Source organism: Electrona antarctica (genome assembly GCF_951216825.1).
Source record: "Electrona antarctica genome assembly, chromosome: 13".
Taxonomy (NCBI): domain Eukaryota; kingdom Metazoa; phylum Chordata; class Actinopteri; order Myctophiformes; family Myctophidae; genus Electrona; species Electrona antarctica.
Genome location: NC_136794.1, coordinates 30,591,669 through 30,617,732, shown reverse-complemented (window position 1 = coordinate 30,617,732; position 26,064 = coordinate 30,591,669). Strand labels below are relative to the sequence as shown.

General features: G+C 42.9%; 1 protein-coding gene across 1 annotated transcript in view; it reads left to right on the top strand.

Annotated features, from left to right (window-relative positions):
• asic4a (acid-sensing (proton-gated) ion channel family member 4a) overlaps positions 1–26,064 on the top strand; it is a gene marked incomplete at its 3' end in the record, with an annotated part of 343,382 nt that overhangs the window by 197,640 nt on the left and 119,678 nt on the right. The window lies entirely within an intron of this gene.

Sequence of the window (26,064 nt, the reverse complement as noted above, 5' to 3'; positions counted from 1 at the left end):
TGTGTGTGTGTGTGTGTGTGTGTGTGTGTGTGTGTGTGTGTGTGTGTGTGTGTGTGTGTGTGTGTGTGTGTGTGTGTGTGTGTGTGTGTGTGTGTGTGTGTGTGTGTGTGTGTGTGTGCGTGCGTGTGTGTGTGCGCGTGAGCGTGCGTGGCAGGGTGGCTGGGTGGCTGGGTTGAGAGAGAGGGAGACTTGTGTGTATGCAAGACACAAACAGAGAGAGAGAGAGGCTAGTGAGTGAGTGTATGCCTGCGTTGTGTGCACTATTTATTAAAGGCTCTGTCCTTGCAAGAGATGGATTTCCCCCATCTCTCCGGCAGGAATAGGAATATGCAATTGCTTTAGTGATGATAAAGCATGGGTGTCAGGCCTTAATAGGGTATGTTGAACATTGATATGCTCACCTTCCCTGAGACCTAAGCATTGTTGCTTATCACGGCAATGGCCCTGCATTACCTTTGATGGGACGGTGTAAGAAACGTTACGCAGTGCAGAGACACAACGGCGACACCACACAGCAAGCATAACTTTCTCCACAATGTTGTTGTGTTGACGTACCATTTCTCCATCTTCGTAGCGCCTTCGAAGGACGAGTTTCCCCCCATGTGTCAATTCCAGTACCTGTGACACCAGAGAGCAATAAATAAACAATATGGTGAAACTTGGTCTGAAATGAAACGACTTTGAAAGTTCATGATAGTTTGTGGAGGATGTCCTCCGGGATGTGATGCAAACCACTGTTGTAGCTTGTCACTGGTCTTCAAATGAGAAAAAAAACATTGTGTGAAACATGCTTGACAAGTAAGTACTTGGTATTTAGCAGACGTCCATGAACCAGGCTGTCCTCTGGTCAATCATAGAAGCCAATGAACCATAGCTCCCCTTCTGACACTGGGGTTACTTGGTCGAAATTAAAGATCCACCCGTGACATTATACAGGTTGAGCCCTACACGTGTACTTCATCATGTAAAATAGCGAAAATAGCTGATCGATAAGCTCACAACGCGTGAGCTTGTGAATCGGCTGTTCTTTCTTTTTTACGCTTGACATTTTTCTTTTTATTTATTCATGTTTTTGCCCCCAAAATAGTTCCTCTCTTCCCTGTCAGCTATGTATGTAAACTGCATTTATTTTGAGTTGGTTGTCAGTTACATTTATCACTGGCTGCTTGATGCCTCCTCGCTTGACAGGTCACTCAGCCCTCTCCTCTCCGAGGACAGTATGCAACTGGGAGAGTGTGGGGAGGGGGAAGGTAGGGGGGGTGGGGTTATTACTGGGAGCACTGGGACAGGGAAGGGGAGAGCAGTCCAACTGGCAGATGTTAGAGCCCGGGCAAAGGGCTGTATGTATTGTACTGTATACACATCAACATCTCTCACGTGTATTTCCTCCTCTTTTCATCATGTGTCGGCTCCGACCGCAGGGAAGGAAGCATGCTATGTATCATCACAGTCAGTGTGCTATTAATCACATGTGATTGTGCACGTGCACGCAGACAGACACGCGCGCACACAAACACATCATTTCTGCCGGGTGTAAACCTCCAAAACGGTTACTTTTCAGGATTCAAATGGCAAAAAATGGCAAAAGCAGCAGAATGACAAGCTCAGAACCTTCGAGCTTGTAGATCTGCTACTTTTGACGCTTTTGTGTGGCGGTGTAGTAATGCATATACACATGCATACAGTATGAGTGTACTCACAAATGCAACAGTATCGCGCTGTAGCATTTTCGCCGTTATTCTTTGCCTGGTGATGCTGATATGGGGATTGGTGTGCTGTCGCAGTTGATCATTCTGGGAGCTCCAGATGTATTATTTAGGTAATGTCCAGGCGGCACTCTCGGGACCTCAGCTTAATTACATGCGATTGAGATGTTTTCTGACATTTAAATTGTTCTAATCAGATATTCTTTGATGGGATATCTTTAATTAGCTTCTTATGGTTTTATTTTGCAAGGGATTTTCTTTCTTGTTTTCTTTTTGTACTGTAGTTGCACATTTTTGTAAAATATATATATTATATATATATATATAAAATTAATGAAAGCAGATAATAATAATTCAAAATCCCTTTTTTGAATTTTAGAACATGGTTGGTAAAATAAGGGAATTTGTGCAGCATTCCTAATTTCACTACTCACAACAATACCTATTGCGTGGACTAAACTAACAAAGACTGGTGGATAAAATGAGCTGGCTGGTCTCATCCAGTGCATGATCATCCATAATGAGCTGCTGTGGAGAGAGTTGTTGTGGTCCACCACCATCATTATTTGATGTAGGTATTAACACCATGCTTTATAATTAAAGATTACATTATTGACTCAGATTAATCGTGTCCGATAAAGCTGACTTAACAAGGCATGAATAAATAGATTAGTATATATCCTTTTCTGAGTAATTGTTCGTGTACTGGGCTGTGGGGCTGCCGCTGAGATGGAGCCGCCAGCACTTTCGGCTCTTTGCATGTTGTTTTTTTTATAAGCAGAAGCAACGGGTTGGTTTGCTCTTGACTCTCAGCTGTGTTTGCTGCTGCATTACCACATTGTGCTCTCAGCAAGGACAGATCCCTGCCTTCTACATATATTCATGGAGTTAACTAAACAGCCATGGCATGGCCTCTGAGGTGATCTATAAAACGGAGGTTAACAGGGACAACATTTAAAGGGCCTCTCTGCATAATCTGTCATTAATCTGCATCCAGCTGTCCTTTTGTGGGCGGAGGAGAGAGGCTGTGTTTTTATAGGTAATTGAATGTTTAATGACGTGAGCCCCCAGATGATGCGGATTCCCTCGTCTCCCATCTATCATATGGCAGCGAAATCAACCCAAACACGTGAATGCAAATCAATATGGTGACTGATTGTCAAGTGCGGGCTGGCTGGCCACTGGTTTTCTGTACAGATTAGGAGGAGCGAGCGGCTGCTAGACCGGGCGTACCGTCCGAGACAGTACACCCTCTGGTTCCCATGATGGATGAACGAACATGCGTCTACCTCACTCGCAAGCAATGCTTATACATCACAAAATGTAATCTGAGGAAAATGACTGAGCTTAGTATCCTACATTTCTTATTTTTTATTTTATTTATTTTTTTGAGGGGGGGGGGGGGGGGGGGGGGGGGGCATTCGCCAAAAATAGCAGATTTTGTCCAAAATAGCAGATCTGCAATTTTTGATTTGGTGTTTAAAAAAAAAAAGTGGACCTGGACCAAGTATAACTCCTGGACCAAATAATGAAGCCTGCAGTTGATACCAGACCAGCATACCTGGCCTTCCCTAAAGTGTCTCAACTTTGTGACATGTTGTGGGCTTGTATATCTACTATTATATGAGGTGGAGGTGGCAGTGGGTGTGTGTGTGTGTGGGGGGGGGGGGGGGGGGGGGGGGGGCATAGGGTTTATAAACAATCAAATCAAAGAAATTATAATTTAACTCTCATGGGCCCATTCTGGTCCGTGTTTTACACTCTTAGTTAACTTAACACTGAGGATTTTACGGTGCGCTCAGTAAAACTGTCCAGTTTGATTTAGCAATAAAACAGCAGCCGAGGGGAGCTGTCTGTGTCTCACATTTCAGCCGTTGTCTTGTCCGGCTACAAACATATCCCTGTACAAACTGTGTGTGTGTGTGTGTGTGTGTGTGTGTGTGTGTGTGTGTGTGTGTGTGTGTGTGTGTGTGTGTGTGTGTGTGTGTGTGTGTGTGTGTGTGTGTGTGTGTGTGTGTGTGTGTGTGTGTGTGTGTGTGTGTGTGTGTGTGTGTGTGTGTGTGTGTGTGTGTGTGTGTGTGTGTGTGTGTGTGTGTGCGTAGCCCATTATGTCCCCATAAGACTAAGTGAAATAGACATTATGAGGACACTTTTCCTGGTCCTCACAAGGGAAACGGTTCTTCCATCTTTCAACAAAGATTAGGTCAGTTATAGGCTCACAATTAGGAACAGATTCAGGTTGAGGTCAGGATTAGACATAGACATAGATTAGACATTAGGTTTAGGGCTTGGGTTGGTTGGCGTTGCGCCTAATTTATACTTATTTCCGTGCCAGTACCCATGCACTCAGCCTATCTACAAGCTCACAATGAAAAAGAAATTAAAAAAGAAAAAGCGTTGTCAGCGTTCAGTGTTTGGCATCCTAAAAGGTTGCTGCATGTCCTCACAAGTGTAGCTGTGTGTGTGTGTGTGTGTGTGTGTGTGTGTGTGTGTGTGTGTGTGTAATGAAATGAAATGAAATGAAATGAAATGAAATCTATATTTACCCAGGGTATCTGGGCTAAGCTCAAGAACTTGTTTCCAGCCAGGCCCTGCTCATAGAACACATTTCATCGTAGTGGTTGATGCCTTGTTCAAGGGCATTTCAGCGGTGGTAATTTTAACGTGTCGGACGGCTGATTCGAACTGGGAACCTTCCGGTATCTAGACCGCGCCGCTATCCGTTCGGCCACCGCTGCTGTGTGTGTGTGTGTGTGTGTGTGTGTGTGTGTGTGTGTGTGTGTGTGTGTGTGTGTGTGTGTGTGTGTGTGTGTGTGTGTGTGTGTGTGTGTGTGTGTGTGTGTGTGTGTGTGTGTGTGTGTGTGTGTGTGTGTGTGTGTGTGTGTTGTGGAGTGCTGTTCAGCTGGCGCCGACTCTGTCTCTCGGGGTGACATGTCTCTCTTGGAGAGAGTGCTACACATGAGTAGATGGCTGGGAGAGTGACATCTGGTTCTCTAGTGGGTTCTGCACGTCTGTACTGCCCCCCCCCCACACACACACACACACACTGGAACCGTTTCCAAAATGTCCCTCAGCACCGCCTGCCTGCCCCTTTGCCCCCACAACCCCCCCACAACCCCCCCTTCAACCACCCATGGTGGAAAGTGACATTTACTCACGTACACTTCTGAGCAATTTTAAGGTACTTTCTTTGGGTACGTTTTTGAGTATGTCCATGTTTTGATGCACTATACTTTTAGTCCAGTCAAATATTGTACTTTTTGTGTGTGTGTGTGTGTGTGTGTGTGTGGGGGGGGGGGTGTTGTACTCCACTATGATTATTTGACAGCTTTAATTACTGCCAAGTAAAGCTTAGTTGTATATCCATATTCTGGGGGGAACATTAGAAAAAAAGTCCTGGGGACTTTCTATTGTTTCTATGTATTCAATTTATCAACATAGCATAAACAATCCATACAATACACATGATGTCATCAATAAAACACTATACTGAATGTACAAAGGAGAAAAACAAAAAACGGTGGCAGTGAATGACACCTCCTTTATATTTACCTCCCCTTGTGGTCTCCTGGTAGATGTTTTTTTTTTCTTTTTTTCTCAGGCTAGTTTTGAAAGAGACCAGTGATGCACATCCTTTAATGGATGCCTTCTTTCAGGGCATTCCACAATTTGGTGGCAGAGCAGAAGAGTGAGAACTTTCTCAATTTGTTCTCAATTTGGGTGCTATACTACCATATCATTGTATCGTGGTAGTGCTACTTTTAGTTCTTAGTAAATCTGAGCACTTCTAATTCTCTACCGTTTTGTTCGACCACCCGCCTTCCCCTGTCGGAGGCAGCTGGGAAGGGGGGGGTGGGGGGGAGCCAGGGAGGGGGCGTGAAAGTGACTGGAGCTTCCTCCCATGCCAGCCTGTCAATTAGCTGTGTTACGGTGGCAGTGCTGTTGGTGTCCCTGCAGCTTAGCATGCTGTCACTGATCTGATCCCCACGCCTACCACCACCCCTTAGGACAACATCACACCACACCATGATACCTCCTCCATTCTACTTATACTACGTCTGGGGTTCACAACCTTTTTTTTTACTCCTCCCTTCGGAGGAGCCCCCCTTTCTTTCTTACATGTGACACAAGCTGAGACCACCGATGCGATGCGAGGCTGCGGCATGGCCATTGGCCAACAACACCAACTCGGGACTCCTGAATCGCTGCCCTCCACACCCTCCTATCTAGCATCAGGGGCTACTACTGTACATGTTGAAAATAATAGAGAAGAAAAGAAAGCAACACCAGCTGGTAGTGGTCCAACAGCTAATTTAACTATTTGATTTAATCGGTTATTGCACATTTTGTAGATAATATAATCAAATAATCGATTTATAATCAATCAATATTTTTGGTCAATTTGCCTGAGCAACTAATTGGTAAATGGACTGCATTAATATAGCGCCTTTCTAGTTGTTCCAACCCATCAGAGCGACGTACAATGTACTTGACATTCACCCATTCACACACTGCTAGCGGAGGAAACCAACAAAGGTAGTTTGATTGGCAGTAGGCTGCTCAAGGACACTTGGACACTTAGCCTGGAGGAGCCATGTGTCGAACTAGGAACCTTCGGATTCCAAGACGGCCGCTCTACCTCTGGGTCCACTGCTGTAGTTAGAGTACTACTTGACCGGGAGTATCTGTATACTTTGAATCTAGCACTTGAAGGGTTTGAGTAGCCAACTTTGTCCAACTCTGGCACTGAGTTGGTTTAATATGCACCCAGCTGCACCCCCTCCTGTTCTGTATCTGTGGCGTATCACAGCAAGATGAATTACAGTCCCGCTGCTTGGCTGCTCCTACTGATATGCATCAGCACCGTCTAATCAGATGAAGCCCACCTGTGACCAGCCACCAGATAACCCCCATATGCAAACAGTCTATATCTGAGAGCATTTACCATCACTATCAACCCCCAGCTGTATAAATAATACACAAACTGTATATTGTGTATATATACTGTATATATTGTCGCTGTCAGGCAGAAACCTTGTATTTCTGACTGTATTTCAAGTTTCTTTCTTTTCTTCATAAATGAATGGCCTTCGTCGGTGCCATGCAGTAATTAGGAACAATAGTAGAATAGTAGATAGTAGATGTTAAATGTGACGATGGGTTTTTATAAATATTGAACCTGTGTAAAGTACTGTATTAACAAGAGCTTGTGACTAAATAATATGTGTGTTATACAAGGTTTCCACCGGACTATGACTATATACAGTATATTAAATATTTAAATTGTCTTTCTCAATGATGCAAGGTTTGGGGAGTGCTTGGTTTTCTGCTCGCGGAAGGCTTTTAACTCTCAACGATAAAAGCTAGTGCAAGTTAAAGCCCCCGCCCCCAAGTAAAAGACCCCCCCACACACACACACACACACACACACACACACACACACACACACACACACACACCATCCCCAACCCCCCAGATCTAACCTCTGGGAGTCTTTTACTCACATAGACATTTGTCTCCTTCTGACAAGTAGTATACCAAGCTCTTAGTAGTGTGCGCGTGCGTGCGTGCGTGCGTGCATGCGTGCGTGCATGCGTGCGCGCGCCAGCAAGTACAGTAGAATTTGAGAAGTACACATTGTGATGATAATTTTCTTAAAACGGTTGTTTAAAACAAATAATACATATTTTAGGTTATGGTTGTTAGGGATGCCTTTTACACCTACAGCTGTATAGCTGTCACATAAAATTACCATTCTGAATTGTTGATGTCCTCACAATACTAATACAAATGTGTGTGTGTGTGCGTGCATGCATGTTTATCTATACCTTAGGTATGTAGGCTTGCATCTGTGCGACAACACGGACGTGTGTGTGTGTGTGTGTGTGTGTGTGTGTGTGTGTGTGTGTGTGTGTGTGTGTGTGTGTGTGTGTGTGTGTGTGTGTGTGTGTGTGTGTGTGTGTGTGTGTGTGTGTGTGTGTGTGTGTGTGTGTGTGTGTGTGTGTGCGCACACACACATAAAAGCTTCCATCACGGAATGAGAGACTCCGTTCATAAGATTGATCATGACTCCTGAGTCCTGACTCTGCCCCCCAATCCCCCCCCCCCCCAATCCCCCCTTACCAGAAGATCAATACATCCGTCTCCCTGTCCTTCTCACACCAAGCCTGGTGTGACTAATTATCCTGTTCCCTGCGTTTTGGGCTGGGCCTCCCCGTCTGGTGGAAACCTTGCATGTACAGAAAACTGTTACTTTTCAGGAAATAAAAGAAATGAACCCATGTTCCAATCGATCCAATGTAGTTATTACGATGTACGTAGTCACTAGATCTTGTTAAAGGAATAGTTCGCCCCCAAAAAACTTACTTCTAACAATCACACACCCCATGACGCCTTGCAGAAATTGTTTTGTTTTTGTCGCATTCCTAGAACAATCATTTGTTGACCAGAGACTCCGTCGGTCATCAAATTATTGCCTTAGGCATTCGACAATCCATCCTTGAACCGCTTCTCCAGAGTCGGGCCGCGGGGGCAACAGTTCCAGGAAAGAGCTCCAGACTTCCCTCTCCAGGACACCATTAGTAACTTCATCTTCCCTAGGCCCCTAGGCGTTCCAAGGCCAGTTTGGAGATAATATCCTTGGTCCTTGATCTGCCCGGGGGTCTCCTTCCAGTGACAAAAACAATAAATATCACCATGAATTGAAGGCTTCATGGGGTGTGTAATTCATAACAAAATAAGTCATGTTTTAGGTGAAATACTCGTTTAATATTTATATATTTATGTATTTATAATTTCCACAGACACAAGTGACCACTTTCAACCTGGCGTCCCTATTTAGCGTCTCATTATAGGCAATATATTAAAATTGGCTTGCCGGCGGACCACGTCGTCATGCTCGTGTCACTACAACTCAACCATAAACAGGAGTTCCCGTTGCAGCTCCATATGTAATGAAATGAAATGAAATGAAATCTATATTTACCCAGGGTATCTGGGCTAAGCTCAAGAACTTGTTTCCAGCCAGGCCCTGCTCATAGAACACATTTCATCGTAGTGGTTCAATGCCTTGTTCAAGGGCACTTCAGCGGTGGTAATTTTTTAACGTGTCGGACGGCTGATTCGAACTAGGAACCTTCCGGTATCAAGACCGCGCCGATATCCGTTCGGCCACCGCTGCCGTGTGCATAAAAGACTGATAGCTACAGTAGGTACAGATATCTCTATACAGTATGGGCATATCAGTGGGATCGGCGGTGTGACATGCAGTAGGTGTGAGGGCCGCTATCTAAGTCTTTAAAGGGGCGCTAAACTAAGGTTTTATTTTTGTATTTTTAATTACAGAAATAGCGGATTTACAAGATCGCTACATATTGCGGCACATTTTGATCATGTGGATGTGTTATTTTTTCTAACTTTCCGTGCAGCTGTATATATATGATGAAGTATAACCACCTTTTTTATGAAAAAACTTGATGAAGTATGGACATGGACATACCGTACAAGGTTTCTGCCCGACAGCACAGAGATGATTTGTTAATACTAGCAGAGTTAGGCGAGAGTTTGGTCTTCAGAATGCGATATATATAAGCGTAGATCCGTAGATCCCAGCTACATAAGGCAATACAATATATTCTCTGAAAGGTGTTGCTTTGATAATCCATGTGCAGCTGTGTGAGATGACTAACAAACACTGGTGGACAAAGTACTCAACCACAGTACTTTAGTCATACGTGCGTGCACCATGAATGACGCACGCACGCACACACGCACGCACACGCACACGCACACACCTGATTACATTAGTTAAACATACTTGTGAAAAATTTCACAAGCTTTTAAAAAACAAGCTTTTAGCTCATGGCCAGTTAATGGATTCGTGCTTCTCTGTTTCCCGTTATCAGCATAATGTCGTATTTATCTTTTTCTTTTCCCCAAAGACATCACACAGCTTTTTGAAATTCCAAGTAGGTCTTTTCCATGTAGAAAGAACCATGGCCATTGTGACTTAGATGTAAATGTCAGCACAGGCCAGCGCTCAGCCAATGGAGACATCATGGAGTAGAAAATGTCAGCCCTGGCATACACAAGCCTGCCTGGCCGGACATTTGGCCCGCATTCTGAATTATGTCTAATGTTCCCCCTCCCAGTTGCAACTGTACTTGGTACACTATCTTCACTCTACTCCAAATCTGTTTGCCAAATATAGCAGATCTACAAGCTTAAGCGTGCCACATTGTTGAGATGTAAAAATTGTATGGCATCATCTGTCTTTCCTGTTTGTTTGTTTGAAAATCTTTCTTTTTGGGGGGGAAAATGTTCACAAGCAGTCTACATAAATGCAAATATACTTACTTTTTAATATTACGTACTATTCCAGTATTTTAAGCACTTAAACCCCAGCATCTGTATTGTGCTAAAAGCTTTTGCTGAAACTCGAAAAGCTACAATGTGCCTCGCTGGGACTCGTAAGCTTGTCGACCGGCTATTTCCACTACAATAATAGAGAAAAGACCACAATTAAAAGACAACAGAATCGATACTAGTATAGAGCCCTGAGGGACTCCGGTGAACCGTGTTTAAGTGGTTAACTCAAGTACATATTTGACAGAGCCCTTTTCACTCAGGAGTGGAGTAATATTTGACCAGGAATATCTACTTTGATTCAAGTACTGAGTGAGCGTGAGTGAGCTTTGTCCACTGTTGTCGGCAAACAATCCTTCACAGTGTCCTCTCTCTCTCTCTGTTCACCTCTCCCTCCTCTTGCATGGATGGGATTGTTGTGCCTGCTCCCAATATTGATGCAAACCAGGTTTGACCCACACTCCACCGACACTAAGGTGTTATGACAGGTGTGATATTATGTCTGAATCTATATCCGTGCCGCACAGGGGGGTGGGCAGCAGTGAAGACCAGCTCAACCATCCTTGCCGTGTGAGATGATGTCTGACACAGACGTGGTACACGCACCTTGGGAGCGGCCTGCTATGAATTGTCAAAATGTGTGCTTTGTGGTGTCTATCCCATTTAGACCTGGAAAGACTATACGTTGTTACACTGTACCTTTCAATCTGTGAAAGCATCTGTGTGGTTTTAGATGTTGCCATGTATATAGCAACATGAGTATATAATTTTTGAATAAAGACTGGAGGTTTTTGGCCTGGGCCGGCCTAGCGGTCCCGGCACCTAGGCTGGTAATCCTGACAGCGTGTCGTGAGTTTGAGTCCCAATCCCGACGACCTTTGCTGCCTGTCACCCCCTACCTCTCTCCCTGTTTCCTGTCACACTACTGTGATATCGTACAAAAACAAAACAAAAAAGATTGGAAGTTTTTCAGAAAACTTAGGTTAGGATTTAAGTAGGTTTTTAATAGGGTGTCGGACTCATGAAGGACTGTTAGTGCGTCGGACCAAACGCATGCACCCCTACCAGGCACCCCGCCTCTTCTCCCACTCACGTTGAGTAAATATCGCTGCCATAATTCTCCTTGTAGTTAATAATGTACACAACGCTTATGGAATGATATGCTATGTTGGCAAATGCTGAATAATTTAAGTTAATGCCTTCCTAATGCTGATGTCTTCCTGCTCGCCATCATCGATGTAGCTGCGTATAGGCACTAGGCACTAGGCACCCGCGGGCTCATGTCTTTTAACAGATTATTACAGTGGAGAGGGACAAACAGCGGAATAATAACAAGAGTACAACAACAACCTATAATCACGTTCCCTCCTTCTTTTGTCTTAGGTTTGGGGCCGTGTCCTTTTACCTTTGCCGTTGGAGGGAAAAGTGCACGGTGGCAGCTAAAAGCATGACATCGATCACAATCACTTTAATGGCTCCAGACAATAAACGCACAGGAATTCGTCTTGGTGACATTTGCCACGGAGACAACGGCGACAACACAAGATGTATAGTAGGATAGCAGAATGCACACGACACTGCCGCTCTACCTGCATATTGTCTCTGTCGTATGGAAACCTCACGTGTCCAAAACTGTTACATTTCAGCATCAAAGCATCAAAAACAGCAGATCTAAGCTTGAAACGCAGTTCTTTGTGTCGTGTTTCGAGCTTGTGGAGTTTTGATGCTTTTGTGTGACGCTGTAGTATGATCAAGTAGGACTTTTAATTTCCAAAAAAACAAAGTTAAAATATGGAGATAAGAGGTTTCTGCCAACACGTTTATGCCATATCACAATAGTACAATATCCCAAATCACAGACAATATCCAGTCTAATATCATGATATTGATACTAGGGATGTCCCGATCACGATTTTTGACTCCCGATCCGATTCCGATAATTTCAAAATGACGTGATCGGCCCCGATTTCCGATCACCCTATCCGATCGGGACAACCCTAGCTATTTCTCATGGGCTATGTTCACACTGGCATCACAAATCAATTTTTGTTGTTGTTCTATCCATGTTGGAATCAGATCGGTTTTATGAAGTCTGAGCAACAATAAAACACATGGAAGCAGATTTTTGTGAATCATATTTGAAGCAGTTTCTTTAGGTTGTTAGAAATGCGATTTAAATCTGATTTCTAAAGCTGTGCCTCAGTCTGGACACTCAGATATTGATGATGACCAATTATATATTTTTTGTTGTACGACGTGTCGCTCGAGAAAATGGCTGATCTACAAGCTCACAAAGCATTGCGTATTATTACTCATGCCTCTGTCAATACATCCTTACGGCTAGGCTACACTGGGGACGGAACGGAACCGTGCCACGGGCAGAGCAACCATTCATCCGTCCAGTGGAGAGTTCCGTATTTACAGTTTTTTGTCCGAGTAAGGAAGCTGCCATTTCCGTTCACGAAAATATATTTTAAAATATCTTTACATGTTATTTAATTTTTTTCCAGAAAGCAGAAAGCTATATATGCTTAGATGATTTCTATTTATATTAGGATAAATTTGCACAACTGTAAAGACGAAACGGAAGTGTGGAAGAGGCCCCAGTGTAACCCAGTAACCATAGGTTGACAATGTCTGAATGCACAAATCACATCTGATCACTTATAAATACCATTCTGGACAGTCAGTCCTAAAGATCATATACTATACATAATTAGAGAAACAAATCGACAGGGGACACATACTGTAGACAGCCAGGTCCTCACCAGACAGAAAGACAGACAGGCAGACAAGACAGACTGCTGTCGGGGGGCTGCACGGATGTTGACAAACAACTCGACCTTCAGGTGCAGCGAAATGTCATCTGATTTAGCACGCGGTGCTTGATTTGCCACCATTCATTTTGTCATTCCAGCACTACATTTCAGTTAGGGGGCATCCGAGGAAATGCTTTACAATATACTGAGCTGGCCAACATGGAGCCAGAATCCTGTGTCATGATCTCAGCCGCTGTCAAGTGGCGACCCTGTATGTCCAATTGAAACGTTGCTTTTGTAGCATATTATGGGGAAAATCACCTGTTTTCCGAATGGATACAATGCAGTTATGTAGTCACAAGGTGGTAATACTTTTCAGTGGTTAAATATTTATGAAAGCTACAGACACCTAACCAGTTTTTCTGTCTTTCTTTCTTTCTTTCTTTCTTTCTTTCTTTATGTATTTCTTTCTTTCTTTCTTTCTTTCTTTATGTATTTCTTTCTTTCTACTATTGTACGACACAGGATTGATTTGATTGATTGATTGATAGAATACTTTAAGTGAACATTTGTAAAAAGCACAGAGGTACAGTTTTACAATAAAGGAGAACTGTTTCCATTGTGGTCCTACTGTCCTATACAATTCATCAAGACATATAAAGACAAAGTAGCCCATTAGTTTATGGGAAAAAAACAAGCATTTGAAATATGGAGATGCAAGCTTTCTGCGTGACAACATTTCCTCAATCCCTGAAGAAACCCCTGCTAGGTCGAAACATTAGTTTCTTCTTATTCCATACATTTTACATTGTGGCTACGTAGTGTGCTGCCTTTTTCTTTACCTTCTGCATGACAGCAGCCGTGGTGTCGGGCTGCGGGCGCGCGCGCGGGGGGGGGAGGGTTGATGTGTCTTTACTGTCTTTACATCTCCATGTTAGTGCTTATCCGCGTTTGTGTGTTCACGCAGCTCATTAAAGAAGACTTAACACGAGGAGACAAATTTATAGCGCTAATATTTCATGAAGGGGACACAGCCGCCATGCGGCACACGATGTAGCTAGCCGCCGCCGGCGCACGTTCCAATTTGCTCTCCAAATAAATGTGAAACAGCTGGGCTCCTGAGACCTGCTTGGCGAGGCTTTTAGGTACATGGTACTACAAAGCTTCTGAGTGGCATCCGGTTGCCGCCGCCGGCACCGTGAGCTTATCCAAGATGACAGCGAGGGAGGGAGGAGACTGTGACGCGCCAAGGACATCTGCAACATTTAGGATGACTCTGTGTATACACATGCATAATGAAATGGATAACGTCTCGTCTCTGTCTTTTCAGGTTTCAAATTCGAAAGCATCAAAAGTAGCAAATCTAGCTTTTGATGCTTTTGTGTGACGCTGTAGACTGCGCAAAAAGCATGGAATACTGCAGGAAACTCCCGTTAAACTTTCTTACAAACTCTGGTAAACTCCCGAATTGTACCATCACACCTGTATATGACGTGATCAATTAGGGCATTAAAGGGATATTTCACTTTTTAACCCATCTGCTGCCCCCTGCTGGATGCAGAGCCAACCGCAGACTGCCAAGCCGTTTGTAATGTAACACACGCTGGACTCACATCCTGTTTGGGCGGCCGTCTTAGATGATAAATAAATAGCGTCAATGCTAGCGAGCTAAAATGAAGCCATCCTTGCTCTAGAAAGCGCCAATGTTCCCATCTAGACCACCGGATAATCAGCAAAGACCTCCGAACATTGCGCGTTTTATCCAAACCATGGAGAGCTCCGTAGATTTCGAGTTATTCAGCTTTTTATTAAGCCTGTATAAAGGGAGGGGAACGGCAGCGCGGTTTGTTTAACCCGGTCCCATTCTGTGTCATTTAAGATATTAGCTATATATAGCTAATATCAGGCTACATGTATATAGGGAGGTGTTCCCAGCATAATTGGTCAATACTGTATATCGTCAGTCATTTTAACCACGCATACTTTGTACTTTGGCTATTCAAAAGTAGCAGATATACAAGCTCTAGCCCTGGTCCAGTGTTTATAGCGCAGGCTCACTGTTTTCTGCAAGACATTACTCTATAAGCCATATTTCCAAAACTGGTGGGTCAAACTGAACAACCAATATGTCAATTTGACACACATAGCTATGATTCCCTGCTTTCATTTGACATGAAAAATAATAATCCAATGACAGTCCCTCAGTCAAATGTGGCCATAATTATTTGTGAATGTATATTTAAAGCATGATGTTTTAACTAAAATCTTTGCTTCTGGGGTTCCCTGGTTTCGAAATTGGGGGGTCTGTGGCCAAATATATATATTTTTGGGGGTCCTTGATATGACAACGTTTGGGCACCACCACTGTTATAGCAATATTTGTTTTCCCCCAGAAAACTGTTAGGATTTCAAAGACATTGTTAGACTCTGGCTCAGGTCTTAATTGGTTAAAAAAGCATGTAAACCCTCACCCCAACCTTCCGGGCGGTGACTTGTCAGGACTAATTCAGTTTTTTTACCCGTAATGTATGCTAATGTGAAAGTTGTGTGCTTTTGATTGTCAATAAGGTGAAATACGGCGGCGCTCCCTAAATGCCGGGCCCGTTCAATAACCTATTAAAGTTGAATCACAGATAACTTGGCGCGCATCAGGAAAGCAATCTGAAAATTTGTGCTGACATTGATCCTGCAGGAAGGAGACCTATTGCTCCGATTAACTCTGTTGCCCCAGGGAGGGGAGGGGGGAGGGGAGGGGACGACTGGACCATTAACAGGCCCACTGTCCTACATTTTACTTGTTATCATATAAAATACGTTCCAATGCAGGCCCAGACACCTTAACTGTATCGTGGACTTTGTCGGCTATGACCCTGTTCAGTACCTTCTGGGGCTGTAAGAGAATCTTCTGTTGTTAACTAGGGTGCATTTTAACTGAAGGTAATGTTCCAGAAAATATACAACCCCCGTTTCACCAGTTTTCCACCTTTCTTCTTTGGTATCAATAAAAACATGAGTTATTGACTACAGGGCCAACAATTACTTAAAGAGCAAAGCTTGTGTGCATTTGTGTACACATGGACACACATTTTTATCACCAGATGGAAAAAATGTAAATTACTGTATATGAATATATTTCCCTAAAGCTGATCAGTGAGCCAACAGATTATAATAATTTGATTCTAATTTGTCTCTCTCGCTCTCCCTTTAGCGCGCGCACAAACACACACACACACACACACACACACACACACACACACACACACACACACACACACACACACACACACACACACACACACACATCACACAAAGACACACACATCACACAAAGACACGTGCACACGCACGCACACACATTAGCACCAGCTATGACTGGGCAGTGGGCACGTGTACTGCTCTATCTAAGTGTGATGAAACCCCATTTCTGGTGGCTATTCAGCCCACTTCATCTTATCAAGAGCTTTCTGCCTGTGGGATCATTCAGCTAGTGCAGCGCTACCTGTTACTTGTTATTGTTGATGGATGATCTAGCAAGTCTATGAAGCTATCTATGAAATCCATGGAAAAGCTGCAATTTTAAACAATATGTAGTGGAGGGGGTCCCTGCTTCATCTCTCCCTTATCGGCTAAAGCAGAGGTTCCCAACCACTGGTACTAGTACCACTAGTGGTACTTGAGCCCCCCTCTGGTGGTACTCAGAGGAGTCACCCAAAAAAGACAAAGGTAGAATGAAATATTTATATTAATTCTATATTAGTTCTTCTAACCAAGCAATTGGTTGAAATAGGCTCTCCAGTTGTGCTGAAATGAGCATGACAGCATACCTAGCCGTTAATAGAAGATTTGAGGATGGATTAATCACATTAGAAATATTATATCAATTGTGCTAATTAGACAGAGTTTCATCAGAGCAGCAGCAAAATTGGCTTGGGAATTGAACAAAAAAAAAGAAGGTATAAATTACAATTTCCTCCCGTGTTAATAGCTGAATAGGATGAGGCAGGTCTACGCTCCTGTATTTTAACATCAGTTATTATGGTGGTACTTGGAGAGCCAGATATATTCTGTGGTGGTACTTGGTATAAAAAGGTTGAAAACCCCTGAGCTAAAGGGTCCCTTGGCCTGAAATATGTTGAAGACCCCTATAGTAGCATGTTCTGTAGACAGATGCTAGGTTTGTTGTTTACCTGTCCTTGTGTCCTTGTTACTATGCAGCACTTAATTGCTTTTCTGTGCACTCTGTTTGCTTGGCCGTGTACCCTGTCGTTGGTTTACCAGGATTCATGCTGCTTACTTTGATCTTGTACCTTGTAAGTCGCTCTGGATAAGAGTGTCTGCTAAGTGCTAAGTGCTAAATGCCTTTAAATTGGAACATGTAGCCTACTCCTGCACGGTGCTTTTAGACATGCCTTTAAATTTATATTCATTTATATAATGTAACGTAGTGGCACATTAGCATAATGCATAAGAAATATACGGGGGGGGGGGGGGAGTTAACTCCAATGGGAGAGAGAGAGTGGAACGGATTAAAAGTGAACACATTAAACATGAACATGTTAAAGGTAATGTAATTATATAGTATTAATGTCAAGGTCTGGATATACTGTATAGGTTTCATAACGGTAGCACTGGGACTTTTTTCTAGCTTCATGTTTTAATAATTTAATAGTTTAATGTCATTGTGGGCGGCGGTGGTGGCTCATGATCAGGGGTAGAGTGGCTGGATGGTAAGCGCAAGGTTGCCAGGTCGAACCCGGGCTCCCCCAGAGTTAGTGTCGAAGTGTCCTTGAGCAAGACACTGAACCACTTATAAGACTATCTCACAGAATTTCCCCGCCCCCCTAAATACGCCCCCTTTCGGGGTTAGTGGTGATAGCGTGACGTCACTCCATAGACGCTACATGTTAACAGAGGTAATTTAAGAAGTCTACAACTTTTGTTTTCTCAAGGTAAGGTTTGTTCTATCTGTTCGACCTGATTTACCATCTTGTTTGCTTCATAATAATATTGGTCTGTCACATTTTTACATTAGAAAATGTACTTAGATTCTCCAGAGAAAAAAACGTGTAAATGCTCATGTTAAAGACACCACTATTTACCGGAAGTGGGCGTGGAAAGCGGGCTGTGAGATAGGCCTATTGCTCCTGATGTGCTGGTTGGTGCCTTGCATGGTTTCCGCCGCCATTGGTGTATGAATGTGTGTGTGAATGGGTGAATGTAATGCACAATCTTCTAAAGCTCCTTGGATAAAGGCGCTATATAAATGCACCATTTACCATTTAATAATATTAGCAGTTTGGTGTAGTTGAGCTTGAATATCGCCTCTGTCGGGTGGAAAACTCATACAGTATGTCCAAAACTGTTACTTTTCAGGATTCAAATTCAGAAATAGCATTTCGAGCTTGCGGATCTGCTACTTGTTGATTTACGGAAAAACACAAAATTAAAATATGGAGATATGAGGTTTCTGCCCGACAGCAACGATGTCCACAGTGTATTACTCTTACTTGTGTTCGGTGCAGCAAATGGTGTTTACACCACAACGCAAATGCATGCATCGCAATATACAGTCCACATTATAACACTGTTTACATTTATTCCATTATTCCTTTTGAACTACTAAGATTATCCTTTGTTTTACAGTCACATTAAACATTCAAACATTGTGTAAACATTCTCATTTTAATCCGTGACTCAAGTTTATCAGCCGAAATTCTCTGTGATAGTCGGCCAAATTTGGCACACAGTAAAAATCCTGTGTGCACAGTTAATTTATCAATTTGTAACTCTGAGACTGTAAACATTAGCGTTTTTGTATGTCTATAATAAACAGAAAATACATTTCCAGGTAGGTTGCCTATTTAGGCCAATGAGCCATTAGTTTCAAGTTCCGACTTTGTCTGCACATTCACTTCCAATTTCCGTACCATCACGTCCAATTTCACCTGATTATCCTGCATCCTGCAGTGTGAGTTCTCCCTCTTCATTGGATAAAATGTGTATCCTCCTGACCTAGAAATGCTGAATTTCTATTCACTCACTACAGAGCTGCAGAGACAGGGAGGTCATGTTACTGAACAAACACTTTATAGCAATGACTACTATGTACAACGCACTGATAATCCTTTTGCATTAATGTCACGAACAGTTAGCCTGGCTAATAAGCCAGACTCAAATCACACTGTCGTGTGGTATTTGAGTCTGGAGATGCTGTGTATGGATCTTGTTTCCTGGGGGGCGGGTTCAAACATTTTCTGTTTGACGCAATTGGTCAGAGCTACTGTCAGTCAAAGGTCTCAAGCATTGAACGTCACTGTACCAAAGCCCGCCCATATTGCATACCGTGTCCCGATTGGCCACACCAGTTCTCTGGTGTAGGAAATGGGCGTACAATTGAGCCTCTCCAGACCGCAATCCGCCGGCAGGCTTTTTTTTTTTTGCCAACGGCTGATTCGGTCTGGCTTATTAGCCAGGCTAACGAACAGTAGGCCTATATACTGTACCTGCTACTATGCTCATGCACCTTCCTCATGTACATACTGTTTGGATGGATATGCTACGTGTAGGTGTAAATAATGGAGATACCTTGTCTTTTTTCCCCTTCCAACAAAAACTAAATTCATCTACTGTATTACACCCGTAAACCTGTAATGTGACACGATTATTCTGATATCAGAACAGTTACTTTAACCCATTTTGGGCGGGAACCCCTTTGTGTTTTAACTTATGTTATGCTTTAGCTATTGAAAAATAGCAGACCTACAAGTTCATAGCGCGGCACCGAGTGCCGCGCTATGAACTTGTAGGTCTGCTATTTTTGAGAAATCGTGAAAATGTGCCTGACATCTTTGAATATATATTCTTTCAGAGTTTCAGTTTTTAACTCAAATCTTTGCTTCTGGGGTGTCCCTGGAACAACATGTTTTGAAATATTGAGAACCACTGATATAGAGGTTGAACATGAGTTTTTTTTTTTTTTTAAAGACATTTTTTAAATGTCGACGTCAGGCCTAAATGGGTTAACAAAACATAATCTCACTTACTCTGCCTTTACAGTAAACAGTCAGGGTTTTAAAGTCCCTGTGTGAATTGACTCAGAGCAACTCCTGTCTGGTGACAGATTCAATAAAACATGAGGCCATTTTATTAAGCACCATAGAGAATGTAACTACAGTACACCCTTCAGGGTCGCATGTCTGCACATTTATGTTGGTACCTGTCCCAGATATTATGCTATAATATCCCGCAGCTGTTTTTCTATGTTTCTGCTTGTTGTGTTTATTTTTCTTGACGGTCCCAGTGGAACTATTACTGAAAAAGAAAAAAACACTCACAACGAAATGAAATGTACAAAGAGATTATAGCATGAAGTCAGGGTGGATTAATCATAATATGTCTGCTCTATTACCACAAGGTATAGGCTACTGTAATAGAGCATTGTCAATTTGCTACAGTGTTTCTCAAAATGGCGTGGGTCCTTGAGGGGGTTCCGGGTGGTCCCCAGCAAACGTTGATAACATCGTCTCTGCTGGGTGTTCCAAATCTGTAACTTTTCAGGATTCAAATAAAAAAAAACAGCAAAAGTAGCAAATCTACAAGATCTTGCAGATCTGCTACAGTACTTTTGATGCTTTATGTGACACTGCAATGTGATGAAGTAGGGCGTCAGTGAGCATAGGGAGATAAGAGCGAGGATTCTGCCCGACAGCAACGATATAGCTTCAAAATACATTTGAGCACTTTAAACCTATGCAATGCATAGGTTTGCACAACAATGAACATATTTCCAGATAGCGGGTCCACGGCCAAAGTCATTTTAAGTTTGAGTTTTCTTGAGATGAAAGAGTTTGAGAACCACTGGATATAGTGTGTTCCTCTGAATGCATTACACCCTCCTGGTGAAAGTCTTTGCCGTCGGGTGAAAAGAAGCAGCTTGTGTCTCCATGAAGGAGACACCTCCCGCAGGACCTGCTGTAGGGCTTAGCAGTGACACACAAGTGTGGGGAAAATTGGATTTTGGCATAATGACTAAACTGTAAGAAAAGGTTGGGAGAAAGGTACAAATATGGGGATGAAAAGAAAAGGGAAAAACTGGTAAGTCGTGGGGATGGGGTGTTACTGGGGTCTCTCCTCAGACGGACAGGTAAGATGAACATTCTCATAATTAGTCTTTAGTCTCACTGGTGGGGGGTTAGGGGGGAAAGTGTCTTTGCCTCAGAGCCCAACGGTCATTACCATGCAGCCAAGCGGTGATCCTGCGAGGTGAGAAACAACAATTACTATCTATGTCATATTATATGGAATTGTGTTGGAAGGAATATGGGCTTGTCTTACCGAGCACCGCGCACCAGCCTGCTTCCCCGGGAGAGTCTCTGAGGGAAATGAGGAGGACAGAGGCTTTTGTACTGCCTGGGCATTGTCACACAGGTGTCGTTGATTTGATCGACGAAGAGGTGATTTGGAATGTAGCAACCTTCCAGGACCCGTCCCAGCTGACAGCGCTTCACTCCGCCTCCTTTTCCCCCTCTCCCCCCAGGGTGGCCTACCCGTGGCGCGTGGTCCCGGACCGAGACGCCAGAATATCAGGTTGTGGAGCTCTATATCTGCTATTTATGTGACATGGAGACATCAGCGATTTGTGATCAGACTTCAGAGTAGTCGTAACGTAATGTATGCTCTAGGCTGGGGAACTTGGAACCCAGCTGAGATCATACACAGCCACACACTAATTGGTGGTTGTCAAACTTTTTCATTCCATGGAGCCCCCATTACCCTGAGAGCATACAAATGGAACCAAATGAACCCTCCGTTTGTATGCTCTCAGAGTTACACACCTGTAAGAATCCCATTTGGAACCCCCTCAGGGAACCCTGATGGTCCCTGGATCCCGCTTTGAGAACAAATGCGTTCAAATTGTTAGCCGCTGTAACAATGAGTATCACCATCATCCATACTGTGTACAATACATGAAGATTGAATTGTAGAAATCTTCATCATTGACAAATTCTTAATGTCAATATTTTTTGTTAGAATAGTGTTAAATAGTTCTACAGTATATTACTCAGCACTTTGTCCAAAACGTTTTGTTCCGTAACAGGGATCTCCATGTCTCTCCTCCTTTTTTGATGATTCTGTTTAAAAAACAAAGTTCACATTGCAATGTAACCCATTGTGAGCTTGCAGATCGGCTATTTTCGGCAAAGAGATTTGGTGTAGAGGGAGAAAAATGAGGGGACCAAGTATAGAGCACCGAAGTCTGACGTCACTTTCAGTAGAGGGCACCAACACACAGGTTTGTGTATTTTTTTTATTTGTATTGAAATCTCCATAGGGCGATTTTATGTCGCTTCATATAAGAACTGTGTTTGAAAAATAAACCGACCACCCCGGCGTTTCTGTCAGGGGAGTGGCTGTGCGTCGTTAATGATGTCCATTCATATTTGATACAGCCAGTTTCTAGAGAAAATGGAATTAATGTGACCGCAAAAGCCTTGAAACTACATATGAATGCAATGTCGCTGAGCATATACGTCACGCCCAGCTGTCAACATATTGCGTTCCTGAGATTCCTCGTTGACGTAAGCTCAGCTGGTGGTGACTCGACTCGTACTAACCACGATACATTATATATCAATAAAATTAAAATAAACGTAATTAACGTTCAGTTTCTGTTGTGCGACGGGCTGCGGGCAGAAGCAGCCTACCCGGAAATGTAGTCTCTGGGTTGTTTGGCTCGTTTCTAACGCTTATTTTGTTACTATTTGGGTATATTTGTACATTTCCACCTTCATTCGTTGCTTCATATCCATATGAGTGAAAAGGCCGGGGTGATCGGTTTATTTTTTAAACACAGTTCTTATATGAGGCGATCTAAAATCCCCCTATGGAGATTATAATGCTTATAAAAAAATACACGAACCATGGGACTGGCGCCCTCTACTGATAGTAGAGGGCAGTGACGTCAGGACTTCGGTGCTCTATAGAGCCCTGGGGACGTGTTCAACTAACATAGGGTCTAAACGGTCATTACTTCCACTGTAGGAAACTGTAGGGATTTTAATGACTGTGTAACTAAGTGTTCTAATATTATGGGCTGAGGTTTTCTTAGGTGTCTCCATGCACCAGGTTTAGTTTATTGATTTTGAGGGTTTGATCACACTTCACACCAGAACAGTGAGGGATTTATAGATAATCTGTGCTGTGTCTCTGAACCATTTTAGTGTGTATCTTGAAGCTTTTTACCCCCTTAAATATACCTTTTTGACTGGGCCAGTCCTTTGAAATAATGTTGTGTATATGTATATTATACACACAGTCACACACGCATGCACGTCTGTGGTTCAGTGACAGCTGATGAGGGAGTGAGATACAATATTGCCATAATTAGTTGTTCTAGACTTCCGAATGCCCAATAGGCCTATCTCACAGCCCCCTTTCCACGCCCCCTTCCGGAGCTAGTGGTGTCATTTAATCATTAGCATTTACACTTTTTTTCTCTGGAGAATCTAAGTACATTTCCTAATGTTAAAATGTCAAAGACCGATAATAATATGAAGAAAACACAATGGTATAACAACTCTAATAAGTAGAATAAACCTTACCTTTACAAAACAGTAGTTTGTGGCTTGTGAAAATACCTCTTTTAACATGGAAGCCTATGGACCGCAGAAAAAATAACACCACTAGCTCCAAAAGGGGGCGGGGAAATGCTGTGAGATAGGCCAATTTTAACCCACTAAGACCAGAGACCGATTCTACAAATGCTTTCTAAATCACTAGATCTAAAAGTTCTCCGTGCCGATCCCCAAAATGTTTCTAGAAATTATCAGGAAAGGGAGGGAGAGCACACCAGAGTAACAGCTCTTAGCCAGTAGCCACAAGGGAGGGAGAGCACACCAGAGTAACAGCTCTCAGCCAGTAGCCACAATGCTAAACTTCACTTAAAAGGTACAGGAAACCAACGTTTCCACCATCGTCTTCCTCAGGGTGCCACACCCAAAAGAGAAGATTTGTGTTTTAAAAATATCAAAAGATTTAAAAAAAAAAAAAAGTTAAAAAATAGAAGATGTACAAGCTTGCAGCACTGCACAAAGCTGAGAAACAGCTGAAATCTAAAATGACACGGATGCTTTCCCATTTTTAATGGGTTAAGTAAATACGTTGGGAAAAAATATATACACTTGCTATATATATATACACACACATATGTATATACACTTGCAAGAGAAAATGAGATGTTTTAAAATTTAATTTAAAATGTAATTATAAACACTGTGATAAGGGCATCTCTTTTGGAATAAATATGACCGGTAATGAGATCTGTCATCCCCCGTCAATGTTTACGTGTGTCCTTGACATTCTCTTTGAGAAGAGGGAGAAGACGAGCTAATGGCAGCGCTTCTGAACGCATCTTGAAAGTCCAGGGGAAGAAATAAATGTCACTGGGCTTCACTCACAAATCACTGAGCGTTTTTCCCTGCCTCTCTGACCTTCACCGGTATCTATCTATCTATCTACTCAAAGAGAGAATTAACAGGACGTTTAATTAGCATGTTGCCTGCTGTCGGGGGGAAACCTTATAGCGTGCCGTGTATGTCTAAGACTGTTACTTTTCAGGATATGGGATAACAAAAATAACATTTGTTCCAATGGATGGACTAATAGTCACAAGCTCTTGTTAATATACTTTATTCCCATTGGTTAAAGGTAGAGTAAAGTGATTTTCTTTGGTTAAAATACGTGTTAAATAGCTCTAAATTCTGATAGTACTCATTGTTATAGAGTGTTTGTTCAGTAACAGGAGTCTCCCTGTCGCTCCAGCTCTTTATTTAACAGAAAACAAAAAAATCAGTTTGGTACGCTTGCATATACGACAGCGTAGCCGTAGGCCATTAATTATAATAAAAAAGTTGAAACATGGATATACAAGGTTTTTGCCCTACACCAAAACGATGTATACTAGTCATGAAACCTGATCCCTGGAGATAGATCACATACGTTTTCCATTAAAGCGTGCTACACTGACAATTAATTAGTGCATTTGGGTAATGGTAAATAATTAATTACCATGGCATTCGGGGGGGCACTGAAGTGATGGCATGCGAAATGGGGGAAATTACCGTGCCACCCCCCTGGGCCACAACAGAGCCCTGTAAGCCCATAAGTTGTGCCAGAGGCAGTAAATCCATTGTGTATGTGAATATCAGGATAATCCAACAGATATTATTGTGTCTCTTGGCAAACGCCGACCCTGAGGATATACTATTTGGCTGCTGTCGTGGAAATGCAGTGCTATCAGATCAATAAAAGGTTGTGTGCACGATCATTCTGCGATTAGACAGAGAGAGAGAGACAGAGAGAGAGAGAGACAGAGAGAGAAGAGAGAGAGACAGAGAGAGAGAAAGAGATGGTATTGTGAAGCCCAGAGATGTTTTGAATAGAGCAGTGGTTCTCAACCTTTTCAGCCTGATCGAGACCCAAAAGAGAAATTTGGTGTCTCCCCAGAGTCCCCAGGATCTAACTCTGCCAGGCACTGTGTTATTCTCATATAGACAGACACTTCTGGGCGAGGTCTCCAACTGTAGTAAAAATAAAGAAAAGGATTTTGCTGTTCACCGAAACAAATGCAATTTTATAATGTTGAAGGACTATTCTCCTTGGTGTAAACGTCTCACGGCACCACCTTTTATGTAAAATACATTTCTTGGCCTGAAAATAAAATATGTTGATGGATATAATGACGGACGCGTTGTGAGCCTGTAGAGCAACACCCAAGAACAACCAAACATAAAATGACTTGTCTATTAGTTCTGCTGCAGGATCTCCTCTCCACTAGTTCCTCCCTAACATTTTAATCTAGTTATTTGTCAATATATTTAATCTTAGTTTTAATCATAATAGCTTAGGTTTTTTTTTTCAACAAGCATTTTTCGCCATAGTTTTAGTCAACAAAATACACCTTGACTTGGATCCAATACAACAGAGACAACACACCACAGCACACCTCTTCTTGGCACTGCTCCAGCTGCTTCCCAAAAGTGCTGCTGAATGAGCGCAGCAGGAAACCGAGCGGTCAGCTAGATTGCCTTCGCTCCCTGGCTGTCCGTTCCCCACGTATGACCAGCTGTCTCTGGAGCTAAATCACAGCCGGCCGCCCTGCCGTCTCAACCTGTCCTTATGCTGTCCCGCGCTTCCAACTTGCGGCATTATTTGCCTCATTTCCCGTCCGCCTGACT